At 48.9% G+C, this 12,913-nt stretch overlaps 1 protein-coding gene across 1 annotated transcript in view; it reads right to left on the bottom strand.

Moving 5' to 3' along the window:
* LOC142579587 (hemocyte protein-glutamine gamma-glutamyltransferase-like) overlaps window positions 1-12,547 on the bottom strand; it is a 44,457-nt gene extending 31,910 nt beyond the window's left edge. The window contains exon 1 of the mRNA XM_075689958.1: window positions 12,392-12,547. The gene's annotated coding sequence lies outside the window, so the exon portion shown is untranslated. The remainder of the gene's footprint in view (window positions 1-12,391) is intronic.
* Between the last annotated feature and the right edge of the window lie 366 nt (window positions 12,548-12,913).

Genomic DNA, 12,913 nt, shown 5'->3' with positions numbered 1-12,913 from the left:
AGTTCTTAGCGCCAGAAGAACTTGGCCTAGTTGGTGTTTACTGCATATCATATTGACCGCAAATAAAGACGGGGTCAGCGGAAGAGAACACAAAAACCACAAGGGCGGTGTTGTCTTTGTCTTCTCTTCCGCTTTCCCCGTCTTTATTTGCGGTCAATATGATATACAGTTCTTAGCGCGTTCCACAAATTTCTTTAGATTGGGGATTGCTTAGTAGTCACCTTTTGTAGCAACGAAAAATTAATCGAAACGTTGTTTACAACGGCAAAAAAAAAAGACTCACGGAAGTTGTGGGTGGCCACAAGAAAACCTATAAAGCCCGGTGCCTATGCACAGTGAAACACGTGTGCGCCCTTCGCAGGGGTCATGGTCACCGCGCGCACAAACAATCGCCTTGTTTGCCGAGCGTGGCCTAGAGACGGAAAAGGTCAATTATACCCTCTCGCATAAATTAGCGAGGCACCACCGCGTGCCGGCAGCGGGTGCCAGACTGCCTTTGGGCGCTCTTCGCACGTTGCAAAGTCACTAGCCTCCATATGCCTGGCCAGCCGCAGGGAGGACGGCATCGAGCCTAGCAACGCTCCGCTGCGCACCTTGTAATTATTCCCAACACGCGCGGATAGTGGTATTGCGTGCTCCGAGGCGATAAAGGCCAATTACTACGAGCTTATTCGTCACAGCAGAGAAGAGTGCACGCTTTCGTGTTTTTTTTTTTACCATGAATGATTAACGCAGTTGCTGGTGAATGCAATCAGCCATTGATTTAGGGTGGGATAACATGTTCAAATTTTCAAACCGTAATTACAAGCGCCGCGGACTTCTTCGTTTATGTCCTGACGATATGCAGAGCAGGAAGCATCTGATGGTGGTCACTTTATATCGTGGTCGTCGCATTACGTTTTTACGTGATCGCAATCGGTCCGCGCATATGTCTCACCACTAGCGAACATGCCCAGTCTTCTACAAGGATCCAACATTCACTGGCGACGTTGCTTCTAATTTAGAAATTACATCCAGGCCACACTGACAGACACTCAAGCTATCTTGGTTTTTTTATTCCTTTCGCGCACAGTAAAGAATTCGAGTTTCATGGAGACCACTACAAAATTATCCAAAAACATATCATTGCCTGTTTTCTCTATATGAAACGCGAACAGTGCCGCGCATGGTCAAAGCATAACTGGAGGTACACAGTGGGTGCCGTCGTCCAACCATCACGAGAGCGCACACATCTGGTTTGACCGCACTACGCCAGGATGCTCGCCAATATTACTTCCGTTTTCTTTTCGTTTTCTTGCTTTGAAATCAAAGAAAATAAGATAAAACAGAAGCAAACCTATCGCGAGCATTCGAGCACCCCTGCAGCCAAGCCAGATGTGCGCGCCTGCCTGTGGTGAAGACTTGCAGACAGCATGCACCGCGTACCTTCAGTTGTGCTCTGACTATGCGCGCCACTGCACGCGTTTTATCCTCCACCCACCGCTGTAGCTTAGTGGGCGTGGCGCTGCTTAGTTGTGCGTTTCATTCCGGCCGCAGCTGTCGCATTTCTATGCGGCCGAAATGCGAGAACGCTCCTGTACTTTGATTTAGGCGCACATTTAAGAAGCCCACGTGGTCAAAATTAATCCGGAGTCCCCCACTACGGCGTGCCTGATAATGATACGACCCGCCTTGGTTGCTTAGAGGCTATGGCATTGCGCTGCTAAGCACGAGGTCGCGGGATCAAATTCCGGCCGCGACGGGCGCATTTCGATGGGGGTGAAATGTAATAACGCCCGTACACCGTGCATTGGGTACACGTTAAAGAACCGCAGGTGGTCAAAATTAATCTGGAATGCTCCCCCCTCCTCCCCCCATAACGGCGTGCCTTATAATCAAATCGGGGTTTTGGCGCGTAAAATACCAGAATTTCAATGATCATAGGAGGGTTCGGGCCCGTAATACTCGAGAATGTAATTATTTTGTGTTCACGTTTCATTTTGACGGTGATAGTATATAGTGCAGTGTATGTTCTGTGTATAATTGCATAAATACATAATCTGTAGATTCGAGTGTCTCTTGTCTTCTTTATTCGTGCTTTCTTTTCTTTCGCGGTAAAATTGCAGCGGGCCTTCACGTCCCCCTTTCTTTGCCTTAGATTCATTAGATGTGAGGTCGAAATGAATATGCTGGGTCCGAAAGTGTAAGCGACGCTTCAAGATGCAATTGCGTGTGTGCCTCGAAGCTTGCCAGGTGTTTGGGTAGGCGCGACGTTGCTACTAGATCCGGCCGGCTTATGCAGGTATACGACACAACAGGAACGACATTTTCTGGAGCCTAGATTACTCGGCTTGTAAAGGATAATGAACTGAGGTTGCGCTGTCGCTAAGCGTTTCTCCTTTCCTTTTGGCTGGTCTCGGCACCGCTGGCTCGAATCTCTAACATAGAACCGTGCACTTTAGCGGCTGGGTGTGGCGCGAAAAACTCAATTTCGTTGCCTTCACAATGCTAGAGATTTCAGCTACGCGGCCAGTATTATAAAACCGTCCGTTTCAATAGCACGCTGTCAAGAAAGACCGAACGTTGCCGGGAAGTCCTTTTTTCTCGGTACTCTCGCAATACCCTTAATAGCGCAACGAGCGGGCTTGGCGACGCGACGATACGAGAAGGGTCTCCCCCGCAGAAGCAGGCGCCGCAAACTGCGCGTGGGCCACCGCGCTGCTCGCGAGAGAATGAACGTGCATCCTTCTTTGCGCAAGCCGCTGCAGACGGGGTGCCGCTGGGCACGCGCACTGTTCAAACAACGGCTCGTGGGTAATCCGACGCGCCGTCGGAAGTGGTCTGTCTCAAGAGCGCTCGTCTACAAGGCGGGAAGGTGCGTTAGTCAGTCCACGGGCAAACACGAAAGCCAGTGCTCTCGGCGGCACGTACGCCGAGTTTTGCGCTAACAATCGACGCCGGCTATTTTCGGTTGCAAGAATCCTCTCCCCGCCAGTACGGTAAAAAAAAGAAGAAAAAGGACATTGCGGGAGTTCCAACGCGCTTGTTGGAATCTGCGTTAAATGAAAGTTTCTTAATCGGTTCAATTAAGTACTGTGCAAAGAGACACATGATGTGTGCAATTGCATTTGTTTACAACTTCGTCAGTTGTTTTCATTTTTTGCTAAAATGCAAACACAAGTTCTCATGGCGCCAAGGTATGCCACGTGGATGCGCCGATTACTTGCAGACAAATGCGACCTTTTGCGAGTGCTGAAGGAAGCAATGTGAAAAGAGGTGTATGTATAGAGAAGTATTAAATATAGCGGTGCACATTTAACACTTCAAAACCTCTGACGAATACGTGATGAATCATCAAGCCAACCACACGACCAACGCGACCGCGGAGAGCTCCCGCTTAGTCTATCCGGCGAGACAGAAGTAATTCGTCCTGTACATGTTGTTCGTGTCTTTCCTCTCCGCACCACAGCTGTGTGGGTGACCCCCCACTTTTTCTGTTCGGCCAAACACCGGTGCCAAACCCGGAGGATGAGCCAGGAAGCTACGCCCACGTGATACACGTAAGCGACTGTAACGCGATATCATTATCATGATTATGAGGCTTGCACAGTTTGCAGGATCGACTCCAGTTATATACAAACCACATCAAAAACTTTGTGTGGACACATACCGTGCACTAGTGTAAGGATCGGCCCACCAAGTCACCACCTTTATTGCACAGTCTCGGGGATCGACTCAGTTTTGATTAAACCATCTCCAGGATCTGCTCATCTTGCTCAGCATGAAACCGAGCGATGGATAAACACCCGGGGTGGTTTAGGCAATAAAAGTTAGAAGATGACAACGTGATTGAACAAGCTTAAAAATAACTTGTTAAATTTTTCTACGGAGACCAAGACCGGGATAATGTAACAACTCGATTCCCATTTCTTTGCGCGCTTTGCCAATGATCCGAGCGGTGGTCCGCGTGCAAGATCACCAAGATCGGCCGTTCGCGATAGGAGAATGATATCAAAGATAGATAAACAAGCAAAATGACTCACTGTGTTATACGCGGCCCATTTTTCGCTCCTGTTTTAGTATAAAGTGCTGCTCAAGCACACGACCTTTCGAGTGTTAAATTTCAGATTGGGCCGAGCTGCGTGTCCGAATGGCTAGCTTATTCTGCTGCTTCTTTCTTTCCTTCTTTCTTTGTGTCTGTCTGTCTGTCTGTCTGTCTCTGTCTTAGAAAAAAACAAAGTACGAGTTTGGGTATAGATAAAGAGGTGTCGTTTGATCATACCCATCCAGTGCCGTTCATTCATGCATAGAAACAGAACTCGGCGTCAAAAGTGGTCCAACTTCTTGAACCTATTCATACATTTTATTGTACGTGGGTTGTTCCGCGCGGACGCTTTCCGTTTCGAACATCAAAACGACTCTGCTCAATTAGCACGTGTTAAATGAGCAGGGTAATTAGCAGTGCGGTGGCCAGTGCGATTAGTGCTTTGGCGCAAAGCCGTTCTGTCGCTGACCGTGTGTCATCAGAGAAATAATTCTGAGCGAATAGCATTCAGGCACCGGTACATGTGTGCCCGTTGCCGTTTGAGAAGCCTGCGACGATGCGTGGGGCTGCTAGCCGTTATTTCACCGTCAAAAGCAAACATGTCGAGGGTCACATCTAGGAACACCACTTTATAGGCGGAAGCAGCATGTAGACATGACAGTAACTGGAACGCCCTTTGTGTGGACGTCTCTGTGTGTTGACTTTTTTTTGTTTTTCTACTCTTTCCTTTCTGTGCTCCTTCTAGTCCCTATCTCCCAATCCCAGTATAGGGCAGCAAAGCGGACACTAATATCTGGTTAACCTCCCTGCCTTTCCTCTTCCTTTCTCTCTCGCTCTCTCTCTCTCTCTCTCTCCCTCTCTCTCTCTGTCTCTCCCTCTCTCTGGATGTGACAGGACCTTACGTGAGTAAACAACAATGCACTGTCATGGAGGTCTGAGCAGCGTGGACGAAGCGCCGTCTACTGCCTATACATATACGCGTCGTTTGGGAAAACCACCGAGAATCGCACGAGCCTCTCTTCGCTCCAGCCGCCGATTCTACAGCAGCGAGGCTGGCGAGGAGCGAAGTGTACTCGAGTACGGGATTCGCAAACCAAACCTCTGCTTGTCGCGCCAGGCACGTTCTAGACTCATTGCGCAACGGTGACATGCGCACAGAGTAGCAATCGCGCGCTGAGAGGGCAGTATATGATAACGTTTGTGCTTCGTTCGCGACACAACGGCACCTTCTAGCATACTGAGTATTACGCAGCCCAGAATGTCTTCAGCAATCTTAGCAGAACGATCACCTCCTTGAATGACGGGGCCTACCGCACTCATTTCACTTCGCGCCGAGAACCAAGATGCACGTGTAGGGGAAAAATTGCGCGTCGTCATTCCAACAAAGTGCGTAGGCTGAGATCAGCGCACATCGAATGTTAAACAGCCGCTAAAATGATGACGGGAGTAGTTATGAAGCAAAAATAGAAAAATGAGCTGAATGAAGATGAAAAAGACCAGGGAGGACTACGCGTGAGCTGAGGTCCTGCGGACTGTATACGTTGTGGTGTCGAGCTGCGGCACGTTATACTCGATCGAATGTCGTCTGGGGGCGCTGCACGATTACAATATACGCCCTGAAAACAACAGAGCGCTGGAAACCTTTTGTTTCATAATCGTAATTCATATTCAAGAGGCCCTGAACTCCACGATGAAGTACATCTACTGTGCTAGTGCCCAATCAGAGGGAACGTACTCCATTTTTGAACACACGAACTCTCGAAAATCTCGAAATAGGACAGACAGTTTCTCTCGCAGAATAAGTTGCTAGTACACCCGTTGTTCACGGTACCATGCTGTGTGCCGTCTGAGCCGTGATTAGGCGGGAAATGCGTCGCTCGTTTGGTAGCAGTACTGATATTCCATGGATCGTATTGCTCCACAAAAAATGTTTCTTCGAGTACAAAACTTGCCAGTTTATCACGAAACTAGACTGTTGAATGTGACATGCATTGACAATGTCATCTTGCTAGCCTAAGTCAGTGTACGAACAATTATTATGTTTTTAGTGGCATAAGGTGCCCTGATCGTTCTTAGATTTCAGTTACGCGCTTTTTACAGGCGATAGCCTCATTGACGATGAGAGCTTTCATATCCGCGAGTAAATGCGGAGTACTTGTCGGTGGCGAAATGGTGAAAATGGTAAAAAAAACAATGAGATGCATTGCATAGCATAAATGATACACGAAGAAAAAAGGAAAGCCCAAATATGCACCGTATACCACTTGCATTCGAATGTGTGGATCCATAGATGTGCCCAGGAAAATATGACGCTTGGCATTGCTTACTTAATTTGTGCCGTTAGCCTTAGCAGAGACGACTTGTAATTGCGTTCAATATGTTGCGCTGTCAGAGCGTGCCGGCTGTGCCTCCTTTTACTGGTGTTCGAGTAGGGAAGTACGGCCCACTGAGGGCTGCAGGGAAAACCGTCCAAGGCTTCAAGTGTCGTCGTTGCCCACAGCTTCGCAATAATTTAAAGAACACGAGTTTTTTTCTATTCGCTTGTTTTTTCCGAGATCCCTTTTTGAAGTGTGCCCTATAATATCTGCTCTATGTTCACTTGTTGTGATCGCGTAGCTGGAGGACCAGACCTTTTCCAGCGCCGCTATTATTCCTGGGCCTCCCTGCACTCCTAGCGTTGTTTTGGCCCGCGACGAGTGTTCGGCCGCACCGTCGTCAGAGGTATCGGCCAGCGCGACTAATGGGTCGCCTTGGGCGCCCCTCGCTGGTCAAAGTGTGCTCCCGTGGGCCGAACAGCCGGGCGTGCCGTGGGCGCGGCGGCAGTGCGACGCGACGCCTTCGCGGGGCAGGACGGGCAGCGCACAGCATCGCCAGTTTGGCCAACCCGAAAAGCTAATCGCTCCCAGTTGCTTTCCGGACGAGGCTGAAGCATTCGCCCACGTGAAAAAAAAAAAAGATTAGCCCATTTGTCTATATTCAAGCGCGACCAGATGCGGCCGACCTTGTTCGAACGAGCTCGTGGCGGATTGTACAATATGACTACACATAAACGCGAATGCATCGTGCCGCCTTCGCAACGTCGACGAAGTCCCATTCAACAGTAACGAGCTCGTCAGGATGGCGTGTGTGCAACGATGCGTCCCAACTGTATACTCTGCTCAGTATACACGGCATCATTGAGGCCAAACCATCAAGTGGTTGGGAAAGCGTCGGATTACGCGGTGGCAGTAACTAATTGCGGTGCCTGACGCTGACAGACGACTCGCAGACGGGCACGCTAGGGTGAGGACGCGAATAGCTCACGAAAGAGAACGAAATAGAAACAAATCAAAACAAGCCCTAATGACGGCTGCAGTGAACGTCTACTGTTATCGCACAAGAACGGCAGTGTCTCGTTTTTCTCGACGGCTGTCTCCCGTTGTCTCTTTGCTTGCAGTAGCTCGCGAGGATGCTGTCTGAGCTCGCAGACAGCACGATTGCCCCCACCGAGCGTGCCGTATAGTTTGAGGAAAATGAGCAGATTGGTCTCCGCGATTAGTTCCACAACGCGAACGGGCGCCCGACACCGCGGGTGGCACGGTGCCACAGCATTCCGCGGCTCCGCGTCGCCATCCGTTGTTGCCGGCGCGGTGGCGGGTTGCGGAGGCGGTTGTCCCGCGACGTCGTCGTGTGTTGGAAACATCATGTAACAGGATAACCAGGAACACGAATTCCACGAACCATCTCAAGTGCCCACGTGTCTCGTTTCGCAGGCAACTCATTCTGTCTGAATTAACCGGGCAACTGCGTGGACTGTGCGCGAACATATATACTTGGCGCTTCCTCGCAAATGACGTCTGGAGTTCAGTGACGCAATGCAGCTAGAAGAATTGCCCGTCACTGTCGGGAGACGTCTTCGAGTCGAGTCAAGTGATGTGTGTTGCTACACGCGCTGTTTACCCTCAGGGTGGGTTTTGTTCTGCCAGTTTTTTTTTTTTCGTTATGTCATTAACATTATTTTTTTCTTAAAGAAAAAAATCCTGTCACTTATAGGTGTTTCTCCTTCCGTCGGCATCACTGAGGAGTAGGAGGACAAATATTCACTCGCCATTCCATTCCTGCGAAAGTGGTTGTCCTGCGAAGCTGTTGAAAACCACCACTGCAACTGCTGAGTGGGATACGCAATGCTTTATTGCTTTAGAATATTAGTATTAATGGTGATTAATGCTAGTGGTAGTAATGGGGGTAATTGTAATTTTGGCAGCACGCCGCCTGTGGTCGTATTGCCGTTTCTTTTTCCAATTGCCCCTCCGAGCATTCACGCTGCTCCCCGGGAGTCCTAACTATACGTTGCGTGCCCATAGAGGTGCAACCGCAACAATTAAATCATTTGCTAGGTTGGTTCCTTTATATACGAAAGGCTACTGACGTCCCCCCCCCCCACCCTCACGTCGCAAGCTGCCGACGCCGCGCTGCTTATTTTGCGCTTTCTCTTTATCGAAATGGATGCTGTTCTGTATGTTGTTTGCGTGATTCCAAAGAATGTAAGCACTTTTCGCTTCACTCTGCTGAGTGCTTGAAGCATCTGCCTTACGGGGCACCAGCCACTGCTCCTGCCTTCCTCTGCCGCCATGACCGGCCCACATTTTTGCTAACGGATGCGGACATGAAAAAGGCCGACCACTGAAAGGCTAACAGCGTAGCTGTAACAATAAATCCACTTATTGAAACAAGATGGGGAGCCCCTCCGCTGTATTTAAGATTACCACATGAAGACTGAATATTTTAATAGTACTGAAGCTTTAGGAAGACGCAGAACACTACGGCAGTGGAAGGTTAAACTCCTGCTTTCCATCGCAACCGGCACCACATTTTACCTGTCGCTTGCAATACTTGGATTAATGGCGACACTTTGTAGACGTGCTTATTCTCTGCGATGTGAGCACGATATATTTTTTGCGCATAATACCACGCTGGCGATATTCATTAGTCAGATCACTCACAAGTCTTCGCATTATTCTGTCAGCAAAATATGACTCAGTGGAGCGAAAAATTCTTGTACCAGGCATGGATTAAATTCATGACATTTCTTACCGGCAACTGTTTGAAAGTCTTCTTTTAGGTCTATAGCCGAATTGTTCTGTGTGTCAGACCATGGAGGCGAATGTGGCTTTCTTTTTTTTTTTATAGAAAGTGGACTGGATATACAACTGTAATAATTGTTGCCATATTTTTTATTCATGCGCATCTACTCTTCTTTCCTTCTCATCTTCACTTTCTTTTTCTCCTTTCCTTCCTTCTTACGCCTATGCTAAGTAGCTGGCTAAGATACAGTAGATCAGGCCGGCCTCTCAGATTTCCTCTGGTCTTTAAATCTCTCTCTGTCTCTCTAACATACGTTTTCCGTTACGAGGAAGATATGCTGACCTCTACATCTCGGCAGCTCCCCCCCCCCTCTCTTCCCATTCTTCCACATCATGGATAAAAAGGCAACGTTAAACAAGTGCTAAGCCTAAAAAATGCTACGATTTCTCGATTCCAAGACAGACGCATGCATATAACAAAGTTATCCATTCAAGCTGTGGCTCGTCATGCTAATCGTCGTTCGCAAGCCACAGTTCTCGAAAAGGTGATCGCAAGCGTTTGGAATGCCTGTCGCACGTGTTACTTCGCTATGCAGAGACAACGGAGATCAATTAGTAGAAGCACATAATGCACCACGGCAGTTGCACAGGAGAGAAGTAACAGCAGGACTGCGTTATGCAGCTCGACGCAAGCGGGGCGAGAAAATTAGACGCGTCGCTTTGCGCGTGCTTCGCGGGGTACTAGAGACGTTGCAGGCCCTCGAACGCATTGTGCAACAGAAAAACACACCTTTTTGTTATGCGTGTAGTAAGATTACCCGGAATAATAAGCACGAAGCCCTTCTCAGAGAGAACATCAGTGAATGAGTGGCCTCAATACGCATCGCGATGTGGTGTCAACTCAGTGTAAATGACACAAACGCGTTGTGAAGAGATTATGAAAAAGCTTTTATTAGAGGTAACGTGAGTTCTCTTTGGCTGTCACCTTTCGATTGGGTTCACTCTCAAAAGCAAAGAGTATCGTAGTTTTTTGTCGTGCTCTCTCGTAGGTTTGCACGAGTCTGATAAAAACGCGCATCATATAGATGTCGTCAGAATAACTCGCAAGGTATAGAACTATGACACATTAATAATGTAAAAATTAAAGCTTCAAAAGGACACGTTACCACATAAAAAAGCTTTAGATTTGTTTGGGAAGCCGAAGTGAAAGCGGTCCTATTCCTAAAACGGAAGTTTTGTTTCTTTGTTCGGTTTTTGACAAGCGAGTTCATGTTAACGCGTTTGTTTCGATCTGCTTCATACATGAATTATTGTCTTGGTTTATAGATATAAAAGAAAGACGTTGTGCTATTGCATAGCTGGATAGCTTTGCGGGTAAATATTGGGCAAGACGGGAAAGGGAGGTACTAGCTCGGTGTCAACGTTTAAGCAAAAAGAAGTGCTTTTGAAGAAGGCTAGTCCTATTGTCGTAAGGTCGCTACCGGACTAAGACCACTCCCTTCCCTCCTTCTCACTCATTTCTTTTCTACCAGTGTAGTAACTTAATGCAAGCACTAAAGAACGTCCTTAGGCTTCGAAGTTTTATTAACACGAATCATCTTTGCTATCTAAAGTGCAGACCCTGTTTGACAGCTCAGAGGTAGTAGACCGGACCAATTTAAGATTTTGACAACACAGACAGACGCGTTTCAATAATCTCCTTTTCCGAAAACAACCAACGAATGGAACTCCCTCCCGCAATGATATCCTTGTGCAAAAGCAATGCCCCCCCTCCCCTATATGGGCCCTAGAGGGCTTCCAGCATAATTGAATTAAATGCAGCGTAACTCAGACCATCGCTTGCGATTTGTGGACAACGTTCAGTATATAGGCCTGCAAACTACCACACACCATCACGCCACGGCATTTTGCTCGACACGGGCAGACAGTGCGAAAATCAGGCCTGCAATAATTTCGAGTTTGTTGAAGCGTTATCTGGGACAAACCACATATAGGATCGACTAACTCGAACAAGAAGCAATGGAAGAAAACGCCAATGGCAACTGGTTATCTTTCTTTTCCTTCGGTGCACGAATATCATTATGGTGACAGGAGAGATACCAAAGTATAAAACCAATCCCCCCCCCCCCCTCCGGTTCAGTGTGGCTTAAAGCAAGTTTCAAATTTTGGCGCACCAAAAGTAATTTTAAATGATCGGCTCAGGGTTCTTAGTAGCGCGTCCTTAGTTGAGCAAGTATACTAGTGGGAAAGATTCCACTTGCGTCTGCTTATCACATGATGACTAAAAAGAAACGGTTTCTGAAACTATAAAGCATAAGCATGATATTGATGTTACTTTAAGAAGAACGGTTAAGGCAGGAGAATGTACGTCAAATAGCGTTTAAAATGACACTGCATAACGTTACGGGGAAGACAAAGTAAGCCAGGGAGAGAGAGGTGCCTCAGGCAGGGTAACCGAAATTTCGATAGGTAAACTTTGCCAAGACAGCTGCATAAAGACAGGCGGCTTCACTGCCCTATCGAAGTGAGGCCAGCGTTACCAAGAGGCGCCATCTTGGTTCACCCTGCGGGCATCTCTGCAAGTCTTCCATCTTTCGGCCTCGACAGAACCCCGACTCTGGACTGCATGTTCTGAGACAGCCGATGCAGCGTTCACAGCACCTTGTACGTATACGTTTAAACCACCGAAGACAGCAGCGGACGCGCATGCGGCTAAATACGCAGTAACATGCTATAGCTATGCAGGTGAACTGGTCTGGACGGAATGACACAACAGTCTTGCCTGGACTGCTGGACAGGTAGTGCCCAGTACTGGCCAAGACTACAAATAACGGCGCCTGCATCTATTTCCTGGGGATTTCTTAATCGCTGCTCAGTAGAAAGGAGACAAGGGAGAATGGTATAGTCACGGGCACAGGACCTCGTCCTTGCTTGCATGAAGTACCATCTACGTGCCTGTACTCATTTTGAGGCGTGAACCGTAACTGCTTCCATATAATGATGTCAACAACGGCGACCGTATGTTCTTCTACGACGAAATTACCCTCGACACTAACCAGTTACAAAAACCCTGAGGCACAGGGTCGACACACAGGCACCGTGAGCACGAAGCCAGCAGAAATCGCGTCCTCGTCGCCATAAACTTCCTTCGCTTAAACAAACGAGCAGCAAAAATTCATTCGCGTCAAGTGCACTTAACGATCCGTCACGTGCAAACAAGCTCGCGGGCATAACGCATCCCGTGCCCACGTGGGAAGCTGGAGGCCACGCGGCAAGGACGGTCGAGTGTTTGGGAGCGTCTCACCTGTGTGTTAGCGCCAAAGGGTGTTCCCGCGGTGTAAGGACGACGCCTGCGCTGCCGGTCGGCCGCCTGCGTGCTGAATGAACGTGCCGGCACGCTGCCGCCGAGTGCGGAGCGTAAGCGCAGCGCGCTCTCTTTCAAGCGACGGCCCTCTCTTGCGCCACGGTCACGTGCGCAGCGCGATGGGTGTGGCGATGCGGCTCCCGGGATGAGCGACCCGGTATCGCGCCCCCGACGTCACCAGTCGCGGAAGCGTCTCGCGGCGCTCGGGACCCAGTTCGCTCGTCGTCATTCGGGCCAAGGTGTTGTCGTTCCGGGGAACATTGCGCAAAACACGGACGCACGAGGGGAAAGACGTAGCGACCGCCGCCGGAAGAGCGCGCGCTCGCAAACTTTCGCGAGGAGGAGATTCCGGACTCCGATTTCTGGACACTCTGCATATACGCTCTCGCGAGCATTTCGCGCATCGCGAGAAACGCGACACATTCATTCGCTTGTCGGTCTGCGCGCGTCACTGGAACTTTT

This window comes from Dermacentor variabilis, chromosome 4 (assembly GCF_050947875.1).
Source record: "Dermacentor variabilis isolate Ectoservices chromosome 4, ASM5094787v1, whole genome shotgun sequence".
In the NCBI taxonomy this organism is placed as follows: domain Eukaryota; kingdom Metazoa; phylum Arthropoda; class Arachnida; order Ixodida; family Ixodidae; genus Dermacentor; species Dermacentor variabilis.
This window is presented reverse-complemented; position numbering and strand designations above follow the sequence as displayed.